This window comes from Balaenoptera physalus (assembly GCF_965194825.1).
Source record: "Balaenoptera physalus genome assembly, chromosome: 19".
Lineage (NCBI taxonomy): Eukaryota > Metazoa > Chordata > Mammalia > Artiodactyla > Balaenopteridae > Balaenoptera > Balaenoptera physalus.
The window spans coordinates 58,020,166-58,041,763 of record NC_138900.1 but is presented as its reverse complement, the minus strand read 5'-3'; the positions used below and the strand labels follow the sequence as shown (position 1 = coordinate 58,041,763).

Here is a 21,598-nt window from a genome sequence, read left to right as displayed (position 1 = left end):
TAAACACTGACAGTTGGCTTTTCTTTTTGTAAGGCGAGTGGCTGATTTAAGCTTTCATGGCCGAGGCATCCACTTCAGAGATGGCTCTCTCACATAAACACCAGTCACAGGCTAGATAAAAAACCAGCCCTCCACCCCCGTCATCCTCAGGCTTCTTTGCTTTGGAAATCTTGGTTGATTTCAATAACTGACCCTTCGGCCTCTTTCCCTGCTTTGAATTACCTATTATGTTTTAAATTCACCAATAAAGGGTGAGCCTGCAAAACCCCAGCCCCACCGTGGACCCAGTACTAGCAGAACTGTGTAGTGCTGGTGCATTCTGTCTGTCTGTCTGTCTGTCTCTGTCTCTCTCTCCTTTTCTCTCCCTCCGTCCCTCCTTCCCTCCCCACGTGACTTCGCTGTGTGGCTTCAGGTGTGCCATGTAATTTCCAGGACCTGTAAGTAATAAATCTTTTCCATTTCAAAGTTTCCTGATGGTTATTGCCGAGGGTGTCTTGCAATCATAATAAGAACCACAAGGGCCCGTCCAGCCATGACATTGGTTACGATAGCCTGAGACCAGGTGAAGTGACTCCCAGACCGACACTGGGGCCCAGGCATATTGACTCCCAGTGCAGAGTATTTCTCATGCTGTGATCTTTAAGCACACAGGCTGGAGTTTGCTCTGTGGTTTAATCTGCCTTGATGCTGGTAAATCGACCATCTCTTCCGGTTTATTCCTAACGGGAGAGGAACCAGGGTGCGTTGTGCAAGCCTGCCCTCTGCTGGATAACACATGTATTGACGCAAAGGGAAGCTCAGGTGAAGTCCACCCGCAAAGCAAGCCAGACATCACACTGAGAGACGCTCTCTCTAAGGAGAAGAGGCAATCCTTGGGTACCTTGGGGTGTGTGTAGGGGCGGTTCCTGGAAATCTAGTGCCAGGATGGAAAGTGTTGTGCTTTTATTAAAGGATCAGGGACAAAAAAAAAATAAATAAAGAAAAATAAATAAAGGAGCAGGGGCTGAGCATGGGAGGATTGGTGTTTCTTTTAAGAGGAATACAGCAAATGCCATTACTTCAGCCACCTCATCACTGCTCTCTTACTAGGTCTCAGACTCCCAGAATATTGCTAAGAGGTGTTTTGCAGGAGTCCTGCCCTTTTCTAGTTTGTAAATCTTGGAAATTATTTCACAAAAACCTGGAAGAGGGGGTGCAGAGAATCAAGAGCGGATAAAAAAAAATTGCTAAGCGTAGTCAGCTTTATAAAAATGATGGTAAGGTTAGGCTGTGACCGAACGTAGCTACGAGTGTTCCCGTTGGGATGTCAAAGGAGAGGGTGGCAGCATCACAGCGAACCCTGTGCTTTTCCAGCAGAGCATCGTACATTTTGCTTACTGAGCGCCTTACTCTTTCTCGGAAAACTGCCGGCTCCATGTTTACCTTGTTTGCTGCTGTATCCCCAGAATCTAGTCACAATGCCTTGTATACACGAGGTGCGTAATAACTAGTTATTGCCTGACCGATTAAAAACTCTGTGGACTGCCTCAAAGTCATGCTGGTAGTTTACAGGTAAAGAGTTTCTTTATGTTTTAGAATGAGTACCTGCAACGTGGGTCATTGATTTGGAATTTTTTTAGTCTTCTAGAATATGTTTGTCAGCTCAGCCCAGGGACTCCACGGAACTGAAAATGTGAATTGACCTTCATATTGTCAGTGTGGAGCCTACCATTTCCTTAAAGGTGAGACTACATGAGTCCCAAAGCTTAACTGGATTATTTGTTATCAGCACAAAATGAGTGCTTTTGTTAACTAGGGTTTGACATTGGGTCTGGCACTGAATGGCTATGAGGATGTGGGCAAGTTATTCACAACTCTGAGCTTCTGTTTTTCCATCTGTTAAATGGAAATATAAATAGTAACTATTTCATAGTTTTTTTCTGAAGAATAAACAAGTTTATTTCATTTACTTGGTGCCGTGGTTGATACATGGAAAATGCTTAGAAAATATTATTATTATCAGAAGAAGAGAAAGGAGAAGAAGGAGAGGAAGATGGCGGAAGGAGGCTGAGAAAGAAATAGTTGTTTCAGGTACAATCTATGATTTCATAATCCTTGCTATGTTGACTACTTGGCATAAGGGTTATTAAATTTCGCTAATCAAATTAGTGTTACTTTTATATAGATAAACCAAATTTTAGGACTTAACTTCTCAGATTATCTAGTTGGAGAAGTGACTTTAGAAAATAGTATTTCTTTTTTTTTTCTTATTTCGAAAGGTAGTGCATTCTCACCACAGAAAAATTGGAAAATGCAGAAAAGCATGAAAGAAAAAAAAGTGGACCACTCTTAGTTAACTGCTCTGTAACCTTCAAGGCTTTTGCATTTTATAAAACTCTGATCATTAAATCACTCTGTTTTGCAACTTACTTTTCTCACTTTTTATCATCACTCTTCTCCCATAACAGTAAAAATCAAGTTTTAGAAGAATATTTAAAGACTGCATAGTATCCATAGTATCCACCTTAATAAAGTTAAGCCGGATTCCCTGTTGCCGGACATTAGGTGATTCCGAAATATACTGAATAATAATGAATGTTGTGTGGAACCTCCTGGTGACTAAATCTTTCTGCATATTCTTAATACTTTTATTGGGGATGACTGTTTTGGCTGTGGAGTTGCTAGGTTAAAAAAGTACAATCAGTGTCTGTGAGGATAATTTTCTCAATACCACCCATGGTTTAATTCTCAGAGCCAGGTCACAAATAATCCACTGAATCTCAAAAATGGTGAAAGTTAAAGCAAGGTCTGGCATCCAAACTCCAAAATCTGGGCCCCCTTAACTTCCTTGAATCTTTCCTGTGGTCCATGCATCCCAGATCCCTGCCATCTATTCTTAGAGATTTCCGAACCCCTGGGAAGCAGTAGCAAGCTTGGGCCATGGACCCAGCGTGTGCTGGTAAATGTTTAACCACTGGCTCTGCAGAGGGTGAGGGAAGCCCTGCTTTATAGCACTTTCTAGTTTTTTGTGGGGAAACACTCCCACCATGACCAATTTCAAGCTACTAACATGGTATCACTGAATGTGAAGTTAGGAAGAGAAGTCTACCATGGGCTCTCGAGAGCTGGAAGGAGCCTCCTCCAGCACACCCCTGGGAGTCAACGCATAGACAACATGGCCACCTAGTCCCCCTTCCTTCCCCAAGGGAGCTGTGAAGTCCAAGGACACTTTTCATTCCTCTTTACCAATTATGATTTCAGGTGCCCAAGAAAGCACCTCACTGTCTGCCCCCCATCCCAGTCTTTTCCAACTTATTGTAGAGACGTCATGCTTCAAGGCAGTACATGTTTCCTTTTCATAATTACTGGTAAATTACATGCAAACATCGCATTGTGATAATGGCTGACTGAAATCTGCTTATACTACAATGAAAATGACTACTCGAAGATTCTTTCCTGTTTAGATCGTGGGAAGCAGAATAGATGGGTGTCAGATGTCAGAAGCATCCTTTTGCATCAATTACTTCGTTTTGCAAATTAAAAAGTTAAAATACAGAGAGGTCCCTTAGCATGTCCAATTACATTTCAGTTACTTTTTACAAATATTTCCTGAGCATCCCTGTATGTGTAAGGTTCATAGGGATGGACACAAAGCTCGCCAATAGGAAGTGTCATATATTGAGCGTTTCCAGGTGCCAAGAACTGTGCTAAACAATTTACACATATCACCCTTGTAGTTTAGTCTTCATCATGAGCCTTCCTGGAAGGTTGTTTCCATCTTTATCCCACAAAAAAGAAACAGATGTTAGGACTAAATTCATCTCACTGATTACCAACTCCAGGTTTTTCTTCTGAGTCACTCTGTACTATTCTGCTGGGGCTGCCATATTTAAATATCACAGACTGGGTAGCTTAAACAACAGAAATTTGTTTTCTCACAGTTACGGAGGCTAGAAGTCCCAAATCAAGGTCCAGCAGGGTCGGTTTCTGGAGAGGACTTTCTAGTTTCCATCTTCTTACTGTGTCCTCACATGAGATCTTGGGTCTCTCTTCCTCTTTTTATAAGGACACCAACAGTATCAGATTAGGACGCCACTCTTATAACCTCTTGTAACCTTAATTACCTCCTAAAGACCGTATCTCCAAATACAGTCACACTGGCAGTTAGGGCTTCAACACATGAATTTTGGTGGGGAGAGGACACAATTCAGTCCATGACATACTCTAACATGCTTCTTTCCCTTCAACAGTTGCAAGTACATATTAACATTAGGGACACACAATGGAATATTACTCAGCCATAAAAAAGAATGAAATAATGCCATTTGCAGCAACATGTATGGACCTAGAGATTATCATACTAAGTGAAGTTAGTCAGACAAATATCACATGATATTGCTTATATGTGGAATCTAAAAAAATGATACAAATGAATTTATTTACAAAACAGAAATAGACTCACAGACATAGAAACCAAACTTATGGGGAATTTCCTGGCAGTCCAGTGGTTAGGACTCCGAGCTTTCATTGCTGAGGGTGCAGGTTCAATCCCTGGTCAGGGAACTAACATCCCACAAGCCACACGGTGCGGCCATAAAAAAAAGAGAGAACAAACTCATGGTTACCAGAGGGGATAGCAGTGGGGTGGGGCGGTGGGCGGTGGTGGAGATAAATTAGGAGTTTGGGATAAACAGATACACACTACTATATATAAAAAGATAACAAGGGCCTACTGTATAGCACAGAGAACTATATCCAGTATCTTGTAATAACCGATAACAGAAAAGAATCTGAAAAAGAAGATATAGATATAGATATATCTAAGTCACTTTGCTGTACACCTGAAACTAACACAACATTGTAAATTAACTATACTTCAGTAAATAAAGGGTTTAAAAAATTAGGGGCATGAAAATGATCATTGGAAGCCAGCTCTCTGTGCCCACAGTCTGTCATCTCATGTGGCATATGTGGTTAAGAAGAAAGGTAGGCTTTAATCACATGTTCAGGATAGCAGTAAAAACAAAGGACCAAGTTAAACCCCAACATAGATGAATCTCCAACGCACCCTACTAAGTGAAAGAAGTCAGACTCACAAGACGACATAATGCGTGATTCCTTTTATCTGACATCCTGGAAAAGGTTAAACCCTAGGAGTAGAAAACAGATCAGTGGTTTGTTTTGATCTCTTGGGAGTGGGAGCTGGGCATGCAGGAAGGAGTTCATTTCAGAGGAGCATGAGGGAATTTGGGGAGATGATGGAACGGTTGCATACCTTGACTGTGATGTATGGTTACACAACTGCGAACATTTGTCAAAACTGACGGAACTGTGCCATAAAAGTTTTTTTTTGTTTTTTTTTTAAACTATATGTAAACTTTACTTGAGGAATGTCTGGGCTCTCTGTCAACCATGTGATGTCTTGTGAAGTTTGGGGTCCACCTTTGTCCACCCAGGCTCTGTCCATGTTCCTCTTTGGGTGTATGTTAGAGAGACTCTTCATACACAGTTTATTTTTCAGTAAACCAAAGTCTTAGTTTTCCATTTATCTGTGACTTTATTATATCTTTATTGATTTCTCTGTCTAGGAAACAGGCTGGGTCCCGGGCAATTTCATTTAGGTTGTATGGATTATACAGACAGCAATCCGTGAGATTAATAGTTATTCCCAATTTCCTGATTAAGAAACGGAGTCTCGCTGTATAGCACAGGGAACTCTACTCAGTGCTCTCTGATGGCCTATATGGGAAAAGAATCTAAAAAAAAAGGGAGTGGATATATTTATACGTATAGCTGATTCACTTTGCTGTGCACCTGAAACTGGCACAGCTTTGTAAATCGACCATACTCCAATAAGAATTAAAAAAAAAGAAAAGAAAGAAAAAAAAAAAAGTCATGGCAGAAAACACAAACAGAGTCTCACGTTTTCTTCAGATAACTTGCCTGTGCTCACACAGTGCTGAAATGATAGACCAGCATTCCAATTTCGGTATGGCTGATATGGCAGATGTCCGGTTATAGCTTCCTGATTAATTCGTCTTGTGTTAAATATTCCCAGGTTTTCATTTAATGACTCAGCGTCCATTAGAATACTACTTAACAGAAACCCCAACTCAGGAGGCTTAAACTATAAGGAGAATTTAATGGTTTGTGAATTTCAAAGTCCATTAGTATGGTGGACTTTAGGTAAGTTTCAAGCCACTGACCCAACCAACATCATTACAGACCAGCTTTCGTCTTGCCATTTTAGTTTCTATGGAATATAGGCTGTTAATCTGATGTCTTAATTCTAAGGCTGAATATTCTTTGTGAACCCAAGACAATGGCCAACATCAACTGATGCTTCTTTCTTCAAGCCACACCCCCAGCCCCTGCCATCTTCCTGCACATCTCATTCAATCACAAGCCCAACACTGCAAATTATTGTAGACACAGGCTTGCATACACTTGGTTGGTTTAAGCCAATCCCAAACCTAATCTCAAGGCTGGGAAACACATTTCTGTTCAGAAGGAGAGAGTGGAATAGGATAATGGGGAAGCTTCCAGAGTATCTGCTACAGTATTCAAGCCCGACCTAAAAGCTAACTCACCAGCCACAAACATGTTTCCTATTATCTGTGTAGGTGTTGTCAACAACTTTTATTTGTGAAGGCTCAGACAGAATGGGAGGATGCCTTGTCTACCATGGGCATCTGCGGTCAGTTTCTGGAGGGGCACCCTGAGCCTGCTGGGGTGTCATCACCTTCTCAGTTTTGATGGAGGGCAAAGGGCTAGAGGTTGGCTTTGGAGTGTGACTGCTGGTGGGTGTTTGAGGAGCTTTCCTTTTAAACTGAAGCAGCATTAGAAGTCACCAGATCTTTTCTTTCTGTATCCACAAGCATCTGAAGCCTCCCATGGATATAATTCTGGTGAGAGTAGAAAGAAGAGATTTGTGGTCACTTTTGTACGATGATTAGAGTACACATTTATTTGGTGTTTTATGCAGCTTTCATTTATGGGATCTAGAAGCAAACAGAATGTGGCTGAGTACTGAGATACGGATGCAGATTTCTCAAACTACATTCCAGTACCCAAAGGTCTCCTCCATCTGGTATGCATTCTAGATCCAGATGGTTTTTTTTTCTCTAATCGAAGACTAGTTGATTTACACTGTTGTGTTAGTTTCTGGTGTACAACAAGATGATTCAGTTATATACACACACACACACGTATATGTATATATATATATTCTTTTTCGAATTCTTTTCCATTATGGTTTATTACCGAATATTGAATATAATTCCCTGTGTAGTACAGTAGGACCTTGTTGTTTATTTTATATGTAGCAGTTTGTATCTGCTGATCCCAAACTCCTAATTTATCCCTCTCCCAACCCTCTTTCCCCTTTGGTAACTGTAAGTTTGTTTTCTATGTGTATGAATCCGTTTCTGTTTTGTAAATAGGTTCATTTGTGTCATATTTTAGATTTCACATATAAATGATCGCATATGGTATTTGTCTGAGTTACTTCATTCAGATGATTATCTCTAGGTCCATCCATGTAGCTGTGAATGGCATTATTTCATTCTTTTTTATGGCTGAGTAATATTCTATTGTACATATATAGCACATCTTCTTTATTCCTTCATCTGTCAGTGGACATTTAGGTTGCTTCCATGTCTTGGCTATCGTAAATAATGCTGCAATGAACATTGGGGTGCATGTCAGATGGTGTTTCTGATCTTCCACTCTGACTCTGTCACAGAGACAGCTAGCTGTCCCCAATATCCATCCTTCATTTTTTTCTACAACAATAACAGAATAACAGAATAAAGAGCTACATTTCCCAGTCTCCTTTAAGATGACACATGACCACGAAACTAAGTTCTATTCAATGGGATGTTGCAGAAGTGGTGTGTACAACTTCAAGAAACCATTCTTAAAGAAAGGGTCTCTGATTTTTCTCCTCTTTCATCCTTCCTTCTGGCTGGAGTGTCGATGCATTGACTGGAACTGGGGTCACCATCTTGGATCAGAAGGTGAGAATTGTGTGCTGAGGTTGCGGGGGCAACACAATAGAAAACGTGGGGTTCTTGGTGAGGTGCGATCATCCTTCCAGCCCTGGACTGCCTGTGTTAACTATCATGTATAAGCCAGTCCAATGTTGGCTTTCTGTCACTTGCCCCTAAGTGTAATAGAAATAATAGCTAATGGTTAGAAACGTGCCTGGCACCCAGTGAGGCTTCTATAATTGAACCTAGGCCGTCGGGCTTCAAGGGTCCCAGTTCTTAATCTCCATGCTGTCCTGAGCGAATACAAATGCCACCCAGCAGACTCTGCTGGAGGGACTGTGGAGGAGGAGTTCAGGTCTAGCAGACAGCACTGAGGGAGTTACTAGATTGTAGCTTCTTTCCAAAATTGCTTCTGATGAGTCTAATGCAAATGATCGGAAATAGATGGCTTAAACTGCCATTAAAATAGACATACGGGTTTAAAAGTTGAGAGCAAAGCATGTGGTCAAACGCATAGTGTGTTTCCTTGAGCTTGGAAGGCCGGCTCATTGGCCTGGGATGTTGTATGGCCCAAGAACATGGAGGTCCATCCATTTCTAATAATTGGGTTTTGTGGTGCTTTTGGAGGGTCTTTGGCCAAATGACAGTTGAGGAGGGAGCCACAGCCAGGACCTTCTCTCTCTTAAGCTCCCGAAGGCAGATGTGTCTTCAGCGTTTCCAAATCTAATTATTGTTGTAACCTGAGCAAGTTACTTTCCTGCCAGTAGGGTATTTTTCTTGTTTCTATTCCAGGATTTCATATTTGAAAATCTCTTATGAGCCTTTCTAAGCTGGGGCAAGCAATCTTGAATCAGATAAAACTGAAAGGATTCATATTCACATTCAAGGCAACAGAGGCCTGGAAAAATTTTATCCTCACTCTTCTTGGGCTTCATAAGTTTGTTTTTTCATTCATTCAATTATTCATAAGAAAGCATTTGCTAAATTCTGACCATTAATAATGTGACTTCGGACAAGTTACTTCCCATACATTCTCTCTAATTTTTATAACAAATTTCCAGTAGGTTCAAAGTGTATATAGTAGGTGAATGGAAATGACAGTTGTAGTTATTATTATCATTATTTTCAAAGCCCTATGCTAGTCAAAGGAAAAAATTAGCATAGAGTTAGAAAATATAGGACAAATATGCCATCTTCTCTCTCAGCCTTGACAGATATGGATAATCATTCTTTTATTCAAATGTCAAACAGATGTTTCTTCAACACCTATTGTTTACCATATACTGTGTTGGGAAGTGAACATAAAATAGTTAAATAGATACTTGGTTCCAGTTTCAAGGACTTTCCTTTTAGTCTAGAGCAGTACATACCAATAGATATATAATGTGCGTCACATATATAATTTTGCTTTTCTAGGAATCACACTAGAAAGTAAAAAGAAACATGAAATTAACCTGTTAATTTCATAAACTAATTAATTTTAGAAACCTATTGTTTTGTTTTGTTTTTTTTTCAAAGAGGAAATCTTTTTTTAATAAGGTTTATTTATTTATTTATTTATTTATTTTAAAATTTATTTATTTTTACTTTTGGCTGTGTTGGGTCTTCGTTTCTGTGCGAGGGCTTTCTCTAGTTGTGGCAAGCGGGGGCCACTCTTCATCGCGGTGCGTGGGCCTCTCACTATCGCGGCCTCTCCCGTTGCGGAGCACAGGCTCCAGACACGCAGGCTCAGTAGTTGTGGCTCACGGGCCTAGTTGCTCCGCGGCATGTGGGATCTTCCCAGACCAGGGCTCGAACCCGTGTGCCCTGTATTAGCAGGCAGGCTCTCAACCACTTCGCCACCAAGGAAGCCCTAGAAACCTATTGTTAATGTATATTTGTTCCATTATCTCTGAACTATCATCATTTCAGCATATACTCACTATAAAATGATTCATAAGATATTGTACGTTATTTTTTCATACTGAGTCTTCCAAATCTAGTGTATATTTTACATATATAGTACATCTCAAATAAGATGCTACATTTCTGGAAATCCTTGATCTGTATTTAGAGTTCATAAAATTTTTAACTTAAAAAGTAGTTCAGGGCTTCCCTGGTGGCGCAGTGGTTGGGAGTCCGCCTGCCAATGCAGGGGACACGGGTTCGAGCCCTGGTCTGGGAAGATCCCACATACCGCGGAGCAACTAGGCCCGTGAGCCACAACTACTGAGCCTGCGCGTCTGGAGCCTGTGCTCCGCAACAAGAGAGGCCGCGATAGTGAGAGGCCCACGCACCGCGATGAAGAGTGGCCCCCGCTTGCCACAACTGGAGAAAGCCCTCGCACAGAAACGAAGACCCAACACAGCCATAAATAAATAAATAAATAAAAATTAAAAAGTAGTTCACATACTCAAGTTGTTCCACACTTTTAAAATTTCCATTAAGTAAATCAGCTTTTAAATGTAAATTTATTAAAATTAAGTAAAATTTAAAATCCAGTTCCTCAGTCACACCAGCCACATTTCAAGTGCTCGATAGCCACATGTGACCAGAGGCTGCCGTACTGGACAATGTAGGTCTAGAGAGGGCAGTGGCCATTAAATAATCATAGAAATCATAGTTCAGTTGCAAATGTGGTATTTCAAAAGAGTAGTATGTAGTGCAATGAGAATGAATAACAGAGGGATTAACACCTGCCCTGGGAGGTCAGGACGCTTTCCTTGAGTAGGAAATATTTCAGCTGAGGTCTGGAGGATAAACAGGAGTTTTACAGAGGAAGGAGGTTAGGAAGAAAGATCTGTGCAAAGGCCCTGTGGCAGGAGAGGTCGTGGAATTAAGAGCCAACAGAAGAAAGCAGATTTCATTTACAATAGAACCCAGCTGTAAACTGGTGCTTCCCTGCTCCTTAGGAACTAAATGTGATCAGTCCAATCTGTTCCCTGCCCATCTCACAGAAAATGAGATTCCCTCTTCAATAATTCTTCAAATTCCTGGGGGCTTATGGCCTAAAGGGCCATCACAGCTGTAAGACACAGCATTATATAATAGAAATGCAGCAGCCAGGAGGTGACCGGTGTGTGGCCCAACAAGCCAGTGGTAATTGGCTGCTTTCAGCTGTGAGATCTTAGGCCGATTGTTGAATCACTTAGTGACTCAGTTTATCAGGTAAATGAGGAAAATAATTCTCATCTTGTGAAATTGTTGTGAGACGTAAATGACATAAATAGCGCCTGGCACCTGGTAGATACTAGAAGGTAGTTCATGACCTTCTCATAGTGCCCTTCAAGAAGAGTCCCTGTGCGTGCTCCCATTATCGTATTTAATCTAATAGAGGAGATAGTCAAAACCTTAATTTCCTATTAACTTTTCCGTTTGCTTCTTCAGAGAAGGGTCTATGCCTTGTGTCTATCACTGTGCCTGGCACATGGCACATTCCCCGTGATACTTACTGAAGAGTGTTTAGCAAGAGCTATACCCATGGAGAAGAGGGAATGACAGGTGGGAAAAACTTGTGGGTGGAGGAACTGAGAAATGAAATCAAAAGCGTGAAGTTCATTACTGTGGACCACATTGCTGCTTTTCTTTGCATCTCAAACTCCATCAAAGACAGTTTTTTTTCCCCAAATGTTTTAATAGCCTGAAAGCACCTCAAAGGCAGGGACCAGACATTCTGCATCAGTGCATCTTACACTTTGCTATAAATCACTCAAGGGTCTTGTTAGAATGCAGATTCTCAGTCAGCGAGTCTGCTGTGGGGCCTGAGACTCTGAATTTCTAGAAGCTCCCAGGTACTGCTCATGCTGGTCGTCCCAGACCACACTTGGAGTAGGAAGGATCTACATCTTTCCAATAAGTAATCAGTGTGTCCAAAACAAGATTCGCTCAGTACTTAGTATTTATTTATTTAACTATGGATGTATGCATTTTTTATTTTTTAATTTTTTAGAGCAGTATTAGGTTCACAGCAGAGTTGACCAGAAAGTACAGAGAGTCCTTGAATACCCCCTGCCCTGACCCCTTGCAGTCTTCTCCGTATCAACGTCCCCCACCAGAGTGGTACCTATGTTACAATCAATGAACCTACACTGACGCATCATTATCACCCAAAGTCCATAGTTTACCTTAGGGTTCATTCTGGGTGTTGTATATTCTTTGGGTTTGGATAAATATATAATGACACGTATCCGTCATTATAGTATCACACAGAATAGTTTCACAGCAATAAAGATCTTCTGTGCTCTGCCTATTCATTCCTCCCTTCCTGCAACCCCTGGCAACCACTGATGTTGTACCATCTCCATAGTTTTGCCTTTTCCATAATGTCATATAGTTGGAATCACACAGTGTGTAACCTTTCCTGACTGACTCCTTTCACTTAGTAATGTGCATTGACGTGTCCTCTGTGTCTTTCCATGGCTTGATCGCACATTTCTTTTTCGCATTGAATAATATTCCATTGTCTGGATGTACTACAGTTTATTTATCCATTCACGCACCGAAGGACATCTTGGTTGCTTCCAAGTTTTGGCAATTATGAATAAATCTGCAATAAACATCAGTGTGCAGGTTTTCATGTGGATATAAGTTTTCAACTCTTTAGGGTAAATACCAAAGAGCATCACTGCTGTATCATATGGTAAGAGTATGTTTAGTTTTATAAGAAACTACCAAACTGTCTTCCAAAGTATCTGTACTATTTTGAATTCCCACCAGCAATGCCTGAGAATTCCTATTGCTCCACATCCTTGCCAATGTGTGGTGCTGTCAGTGTTCCGGATTTTGACATTCTAATAGATGTGTTGTGGTATATCCTTGTTTTAAATATTTTTTTAACATCTTTATTGGAGTATAATTGCTTTATAATGCTGTGTTAGTTTCTGTTGTATAACAAAGTGAATCAGCTATAGATATACATATATCCCCATATCCCCTCCCTCTTGCGTCTCCCTCCCACCCTCCCTACCCCACCCCTCTAGGTGGACACAGAGCACCGAGCTGATCTCCCTGTGCGATGCGGGCGCTTCCCACTAGCTCTCTGTTTTACTTTTGGTAGTGTATACATGTCCATGCCGCTCTCTCACTTCGTCCCAGCTTACCCTTCCCCCTCCCCGTGTCCTCAAGTACCTTCTCTACGTCTGCATCTTTATTCCTGTCCTGCCCCTAGGTTCTTCAGAACCAATTTTTTTTTTTTTAGATTCTATATATATGTGTTAGCATACAGTATTTATTTTTCTCTTTCTGACTTACTTCAGTCTGTATGACAGTCTCTAGGTCCATCCACCTCACTACAAATAACTCAATTTCGTTTCTTTTTATGGCTGAGTAATATTCCATTGTATATATGTGCCACATCTTCTTTATCCATTCATCTGTCAATGGACACTTAGGTTGCTTCCATGTCCTGGCTATTGTAAATAGAGCTGCAGTGAACATTGTGGTACATGACTCTTTTTGAATTATGGCTTTCTCAGGGTATATGCCCAGTAGTGGAATTGCTGTGTCATATGGTAGTTCTATTTTTAGTTTTTTAAGGAAGCTCCATACTGTTCTCCATAGTGGCTGTATCAATTTACATTCCCACCAACAGTGCAAGAGGGTTCCCTTTTCTCCACATCCTCTCCAGCATTTATTGTTTGTAGGTTTTTTGATGATGGCCATTCTGACTGGTGTGAGGTGATACCTCATTGTAGTTTTGATTTGCATTTCTCTAATTAGTGATGTTGAGCAGCCTTTCATGTGTTTGTTGGCAATCTGTATATCTTCTTTGGAGAAATGTCTATTTAAGTCTTCTGCCCATTTTTGGATTGGGTTGTTTGTTTTTTTTGATACTGAGCTGCATGAGCTGCTTGTAAATTTTGGAGATTAATCCTCTGTTAGTTGCTTCATTTGCAAATATTTTCTCCCATTCTGAGGGTTGTCTCTTCGTCTTGTTTATGGTTTCCTTTGCGGTGCAAAAGCTTTTAAGTTTCATTAGGTCCCATTTGTTTATTTTTGCTTTTGTTTCCATTTCTCTAGGAGGTGAGTCAAAAAGGATCTTGCTGTGATTTATATCATAGAGTGTTCTGCCTATGTTTTCGTCTAAGAGTTTTATACTGTCTGGCCTTACATTTAGGTCTTTAATCCATTTTGAGTTTATTTTTGTGTATGGTGTAGGGAGGGTTCTAATTTCATTCTTTTACATGTAGCTGTCCAGTTTTCCCAGCACCACTTATTGAACAGGCTCTCTTTTCTCCATTGTATATTCTTGCCTCCTTTATCAAAAATAAGGTGACCATATGTGCATGGGTTTCTCTCTGGGATGTCTATCCTGTTCCATTGATCTATATTTCTATTTTTGTGCCAGTACCATACTGTCTTGATTACTGTAGCTTTGTAGTATTGTCTGAAGTCAGGGAGCCTGATTCCTCCAGCTCCGTTTTTCTTTCCAAGATTGCTTTGGCAATTTGTGGTCTTTTGTGTTTCCATAAAAATTGTGCAATTTTTTGTTCTAGTTCTGTGAAAAATGCCATTGGTAGTTTGATAGGGATTGCATTGAATCTGTAGATTGCTTTGGGTAGTATAGTCATTTTCACAATGTTGATTCTTCCAATCCAAGAACATGGTATATCTCTCCATCTGTTTGTATCATCTTCAATTTCTTGCATTAGTGTCCTGTAGTTTTCTGCATACAGGTCTTTTGTCTCCTTAGGTAGGTTTATTCCTAGGTATTTTATTCTTTTTGTTGCAATGGTAAATGGGAGTGTTTCCTTAATTTCTCTTTCAGATTTTTCATCATTACTGAGTGAACAGGAATGCAAGAGATGTCTGTGCATTAATTTTGTATCCTGCTACTTTACCACATTCATTGATTAACTCTAGTAGTTTTCTGGTAGCATCTTTAGGATTCTCTATGTATAGTATCATGTCATCTGCAAACAGTGACAGCTTTACTTCTTCTTTTCCGATTTGGATTCCTTTTATTTCTTTTTCTTCTCTGATTGCTGTGGCTAAAACTTCCAAAACTATGTTGAATAACAGTGATGAGAGTGGGCAACCTTGTCTTGTTCCTGATCTTAGTGGAAATGGTTTCAGTTTTTCACCATTGAGGACGATGTTGGCTATGGGACTGTCATATATGGCCTTTATTATGTTGAGGTAAGTTCTCTCTATGCCTGCTTTCTGGAGGGTTTTTTATCATAAATGAGTGCTGAATTTTGTCAAAAGCTTTTTCTGCATCTATTGAGATGACCATATGGTTTTTATCTTTCAATTTGTTAATATGGTTTATCACATTGATTGATTTGCATATATTGAAGAATCCTTGCATTCCTGAGATAAACCCCACTTGATCATGTAGTGTGATCCTTTTAATGTGCTGTTGGATTCTGTTTGCTAGTATTTTGTTGAGGATTTTTGCACCTATGTTCATCAGTGATATTGGCCTGTAGTTTTCTTTTTTGTGTGACATCTTTGTCTGGTTTTGGTATCAGGGTGATGGTGGCCTCGTAGAATGTGTTTGGGAGTGTTCCTCCCTCTGCTATATTTTGGAAGAGTTTGAGAAGGATAGGTGTTAGCTCTTCTCTAAATGTTTGATAGAATTCGCCTGTGAAGCCATCTGGTCCTGGGCTTTTGTTTGCTGGAAGATTTTTTATCACAGTTTCAATTTCAGTGCTTGTGATTGGTCTGTTTATATTTTCTATTTCTTCCTGGTTCAGTCTCGGAAGGTTGTGCATTTCTAAGAATTTGTCCATTTCTTCCAGGTTGTCCATTTTATTGGCATAGAGTTGCTTGTAGTAATCTCTCATGATCGTTTGTATTTCTGCAGTGTCAGTGGTTACTTCTCCTTTTTCATTTCTAATTCTATTGATTTGAGTCTTCTCCCTTTTTCTCTTGATGAGTCTGGCTAATGGTTTATCAATTTTTTTTTATCTTCTCAAAGAACCAGCTTTTAGTTTTATTGATCTTTGCTATCATTTCCTTCATTTCTTTTTCATTTATTCCTGATCTGATCTTTATGATTTCTCTCCTTCTGCTAACTTTGGGGTTTATTTTGTTCTTCTTTCTCTAATGGCTTTGGGTGTAAGATTAGGTTGTTTATTTGAGATGTTTCTTGTTTCTTGAGGTAGGATTGTATTGCTATAAACGTCCCTCTTAGAACTGCTTTTGCTGCATGCCATAGGTTTTAGGTCATTGTGTTTTCATTGTCATTTGTTTCTAGGTATTTTTTGATTCCCTCTTTGATTTCTTCAGTGATCTCTTGGTTATTTAGTAGTGTATTGTTTAGCCTCCATGTGTTTGTATTTTTTACAGATTTTTTTTCTGTAATTCATATCTAGTCTCGTAGCGTTGTAGTTGGAAAAGATACTTGATAGGATTTCAATTTTCTTAAATTTACCAAGGCTTGATTTGTGACTCAAGATATGATCTATCCTGGAGAATGTTCCATGAGCACTTGAGAAGAAAGTGTATTCTGTTGGTTTTGGATGGAATGTGCTATAAATATCAATTAAGTCCATCTTGTTTAATGTATCATTTAAAGCTTGTGTTTCCTTATTTATTTTCATTTTGGATGATCTGCCCATTGGTGAAAGCGGGGTGTTAAAGTCCCCTACTATGATTGTGTTACTGTCGATTTCCCCTTTTATGGCTGTTAGCATTTGCCTTATGTATTGAGGTGCTCCTATGTTGGGTGCATAAATATTTACAATTGTTATATCTTTTTGGATTGATCCCTTGATCATTATGTAGTGTCCTTCTTTGTCTCTTGCAATAGTCTTTATTTTAAAGTCTATTTTGTCTGATATGAGAATTGCTACTCCAGCTTTCTTTTGATTTCCATTTGCACAGAATATCTTTTTCCATCCCTCACTTTCAGTCTGTGTGTGTCCCTAGGTCTGAAGTGGGTCTCTTGTAGACAGCATATATACGGGTCTTGTTTTGGTATCCATTCAGCCAGTCTATGTCTTTTGGTTGGAGCATTTAATCCATTTACATTTAAGGTAATTATCGATATGTATGTTCCTATTACCATTTTCTTAATTGTTCTGGGTTTGTTATTGCAGGTCTTTTCCTTCTCTTGTGTTTCCTGCCTAGAGAAGTTTCTTTAGCATTTGTTGTAGAGCTGGTTTGGTGGTGCTGAATTCTCTTAGCTTTTGCTTGTCTGTAAAGGTTTTAATTTCTCTGTCAAATGTGAATGAGATCTTTGGTAGGTAGAGTAATCTTGGTTGTAGGTTTTTCCCTTTCATCACTTTAAATATGTCCTGCCACTCCCTTCCGGCTTGCAGAGTTTCTGCTGAAAGATCAGCTGTTAACCTTATGGGGATTCCCTTGTATGTTAATTGTTGCTTTTCCCTTGCCGCTTTTAATATTTTTTCTTTGTATTTAATTTTTGATAGTTTGATTAATATGTGTCTTGGCGTGTTTCTCCTTGGATTTATCCTGTATGGGACTCTCTGTGCTTCCTGGACTTGATTAACTATTTCCTTTCCCATATTAGGGAAGTTTTCAAATATAATCTCTTCAAATATTTTCTTAATCCCTTTCTTTTTCTCTTCTTCTTCTGGGACCACTGTAGTTCGAATGTTGGTGCGTTTAACGTTGTCCCAGAGGTCTCTGAGACTGTCCTCAATTCTTTTCATTCTTTTGTCTTTATTCTGCTCTGCGGTAGTTATTTCCACTATTTTATCTTCCAGGTCACTTATCCGTTCTTCTGCCTCAATTATTCTGCTATTGATTCCTTCTAGAGAATTTTTTATTTCATTTATTCTGTTGTTCATCGTTTGTTTGCTCTTTAGTTCTTCTAGGTACTTGTTAAATGTTTCTTGTATTTTCTCCCTTCTATTTCCAAGATTTTGGATCATTTTTACTATCATTACTCCAAATTCTTTTTCACGTAGACTGACTATTTCCTCTTCATTTGTTTGGTCTGGTGGGCTTTTACCTTTCTCCTTCACCTGCTGTGTATTTCTCTGTCTTCTCATTTTCCTTAACTTACTGTGTTTGGGTTCTCCTCTTCACAGGCTGCAGGCTCGTAGTTCCCGTTGTTTTTGGTGTCTGTCCCCAGTGGGTAAGGTTGTTTCAGTGGGTTGTGTAGGCTTCCTGGTGGAGGGGACTGGTGCCTGTGTTCTGGTGGATGAGGCTGGATTGTGTCTTTCTGGTGGGGAGGACCATGTCCGGTGGTGTGTTTTGGGGTGTCTGTGACCTTATTATGATTTTAGGCAGCATCTCTGCTAATGGGTGGGTTTGTGTTCCTGTCTTGCTAGTTGTTTGGCATAGGGTGTCCAGCACTGTAGCTTGCTGGTCATTGAGTGGAGCTGGGTCTTGATGTTGAGATGGAGATCTCTGGGAGAGCTTTCGCCATTTGATATTACATGGAGCCGGGAGGTCTCTGGTGGACCAATGTCCTGAACTCAGCTCTCCCACCTCAGAGGCTCAGGCCTGACACCCAGCTGGAGCACCAAGACCCTGTCAGCCACATGGCTCAGAAGAAAAGGGAGAAAAAAAAAGAAAGAAGTCTACAGTTGCTCCCAAAGTCCACTTCCTTAATTTTGGGATGGTTCGTTGTCTATTCAGGTATTCCACAGATGCAGGTACATCAAGTTGTTTGTGGAGCTTTAATCTGCTGCTCCTGAGGCTGCTGGGAGAGATTTCCCTTTCTCTTCTTTGTTCGCACAGCTCCCGGGGTTCAGCTTTGGATTGGCCCCACCTCTGCGTTTAGGTTGCCTGAGGGCATCTGTTCTCCTCTCAGACAGGATGGGGTTAAAGGAGCAGCTGATTAGGGGACTCTGGCTCACTCAGGCGGGGGGAGGGAGGGGTATGGAGCAGGCGGGGCGAGCCTGCAGCGGCAGAGGCTGGCGTGACGTTGCAGCAGCCTGAGGCGCTCCATGTGTTCTCCCGGGGAAGTTGTCCCCGGATCACGGGACCCTGGCAGTGGCGGGCTGCACAGGCTCCCGGGAGGGGCAGTGTGGATAGTGACCTGTGCTTGAACACAGGCTTCTTGGTGGCGGCAGCAGCAGCCTTAGCATCTCATGCTTGTCTCTGGGGTCCGCACTAATAGCTGCGGCTCGTGCCCGTCTCTAGAGCTCGTTTAGGCAGTGCTCTGAATCCCCTCTCCTCGCGCACCCCGAAACAATGGTCTCTTGCCTCTTAGGCAGGTCCAGACTTTTTCCCGGACTCCCTCCCAGCTAGCTGTGGCGCACTAGCCCCCTTCAGGCTGTGTTCACGCCGCCAACCCCAGTCCTCTCCCTGCGATCCGACCTCCGAAGCCCGAGCCTCAGCTCCCAGCCCCGCCCGCCCTGGCAGGTGAGCAGACAAGCCTCTCGGGCTGGAGAGTGCTGGTCAGCACCGATCCTCTGTGCAGGAATCTCTCCGCTTTGCCCTCTGCACCCCTGTGGCTGCGCTCTCCTCCGTGGCTCCGAAGCTTCCCCCCTCTGCCACCCACAGTCTCTGCCCGCAAAGGGCCTTCCTAGTGCGTGGAAACCTTTCCTCCTTCACAGCTCCCTCCCACTGGTGCAGGCCCCGTCCCTATTCTTTTGTCTCTGTTTTTTCTTTTTTCTTTTGCCCTACCCAGGTATGTGGGGAGTTTCTTGCCTTTTTGGAAGTCTGAGGTCTTCTGCCAGCGTTCAGTAGGTGTTCTGTAGGAGTTGTTCCACATGTAGATGTATGTTTGATGTATTTGTGGGGAAGAAGGCAATCTCTACATCTTACTCCTCTGCCATCCTGAAGGTCCCCCCTTGTTTTAATTTGCAATTCCTTAATGATTTATTATCTGGAGCATCTTTTTAAAAATTCTTTTCCATTATGTTTTATTACAGGATATTGAATATAGTTCCCTGTGCTATACAGTAGGACTTTGTTGTTTATCCATTCTATATATAATAGTTTACAGCTGCTAACCACAAACTCCCAATCCAATGCTCCCCCCCCCGCCCTTGGCAACCACAAGTCTGTTCTCTATGTCTGTGAGTCTGTTTCTGTTTTGTAGATAAGTTCATTTGTGTCATATTTTAGATTCCACATATAAGTGCTATCACGAGGTATTTGTCTTTCTCTTTCTGACTTAATTCACTTAGTATGATAATCTCTAGGTCCACCCATGTAGCTGGAAATGGCATTATTTCATTCTTTTTATATGGCTGAGTAGTATTCCATTATATATATATATATATATATTTATTTATTTATTTATCTCACATCTTCTTTATCTATTTTGAATTGTGGTTTTCTCCAGATATATGCCCAGGAGTGGGATTGCCGAATCATATGGTAACTCTATTTTTAGTTTTTTGAGGAACCGTGGAGCATCTTTTCATATAGTTATTTGCCATCTGTATATCTTTGGTGAGGCATCCATTCACTTCTTTTGCCCATTTTTTAATTAGGTTGTTCATTCTCTTACTGTTGAGTTTTAGGAGTTCTTTGTATATTTTGGATAACAGTCGTTTCTCAATGGTGTATTTTGCAAATATTTTCTCCCAGCCTGTGGCTTGTGTTCTAATTCTCTCGAGTGTCTTTCACAGAGCAGAGTTTTAAATTTTAATCAAGTCCAGCTTATCAATTGTTTCTTCCATGGATCATGCCTTTGCTGTTGTATCTGACAAGTCATCACCATACCCAAGGTCATCTAGATTTTCTTCTATGTTATCTTCCAGGAATTTTATAATTTCATGTTTTACATTTAGGTCTATGATCCGTTTTGAATTGATTTATTTTGAAAGATCTGTATCTAGATTCTCTCTCTCTCTCTCTCTTTTTTTTTGCTTTACGATATCCAGGTTTCCAGTACCATTTGTTGAAAAGCCTGCTTTTGCTCTGTTGTATCGCCTTTGTTCATTTTGAAGATCATCTGACTCTATTTACGTGCATTTATATTTAATGCACTATATGAGGTCACTGGAGGAGAAAGACTGCTTAACTCAGCCTGGGAAGCCATCCGCCCCGTCCATGGAGAAAACCCTGGTGCTGGCCTTTACTCAGAGATTCTGGCCTTCCTGCTTTTATGAGTTTCAAGTGATGTCAGATGATATATATTTTCTAATGATCTTAGTTGACAAAATTAAGTAATATACAAGGCAAGGACTGCACAGAGTTAGCAATTTACCTTTTTTTTTTTTTGGTTTTTAATGCCGTTTTTGACTGTGAAATTTAAAAGCTACCAGCTCCAGGGTCCTTGTGCTTCCAGCTCTGAATGATTTACGTCTTAATGAAAGGTCCACTAGGGGGCGAAGTTTAGTAGCGTTGGAACGCCCCCGCTCAGCCAGAAGTGGTTTTTTTCCCCCTTGAAAAGTCGACTCTTCAGTAAACAAAAGATCGCTTGCGAAATCACACACCCCTACGCCAGACTGTTTGGTGTGCATGTCCTGAGTTTTCCGGCGGCACCTTTACAGAAGCGTGGCGGCGCTCCCGGGAAGGGCTGATGTATCCATCGGACGCGCAGCAGAGCGAGCGGAGCGGCGTCTGGGAGCAGAAGCCCCAGTGTTTCCAAACATCGGGGCTGAGGGTGTTTATTCATAACGGGTGAACCAAACTCCTGCATTGTTTAGAATCAGGAGTTGTTCAGGAGATCGTGCTGGACTCCCAAGGGCTTGCAGGGATTTTGCACACAGAACGGGGCTGTTCTCAGCACTGGTACCTGTCCAAAAAGTAGGCACATTTATTTACTCACTGTA

At 41.0% G+C, this 21,598-nt stretch overlaps 1 protein-coding gene and 1 long non-coding RNA gene across 2 annotated transcripts in view; one reads left to right on the top strand and one right to left on the bottom strand.

The window, feature by feature from the left end:
• ADAMTS18 (ADAM metallopeptidase with thrombospondin type 1 motif 18) overlaps window positions 1–21,598 on the top strand; it is a 425,082-nt gene that overhangs the window by 50,291 nt on the left and 353,193 nt on the right. The window lies entirely within an intron of this gene.
• Window positions 5,755–12,903, bottom strand: LOC309649362. The gene is made up of 2 exons (XR_014257057.1): window positions 9,831–12,903; window positions 5,755–9,458 (listed from the first exon to the last, which is right to left on the bottom strand). It is a non-coding gene; the product is annotated as an uncharacterized lncRNA (long non-coding RNA).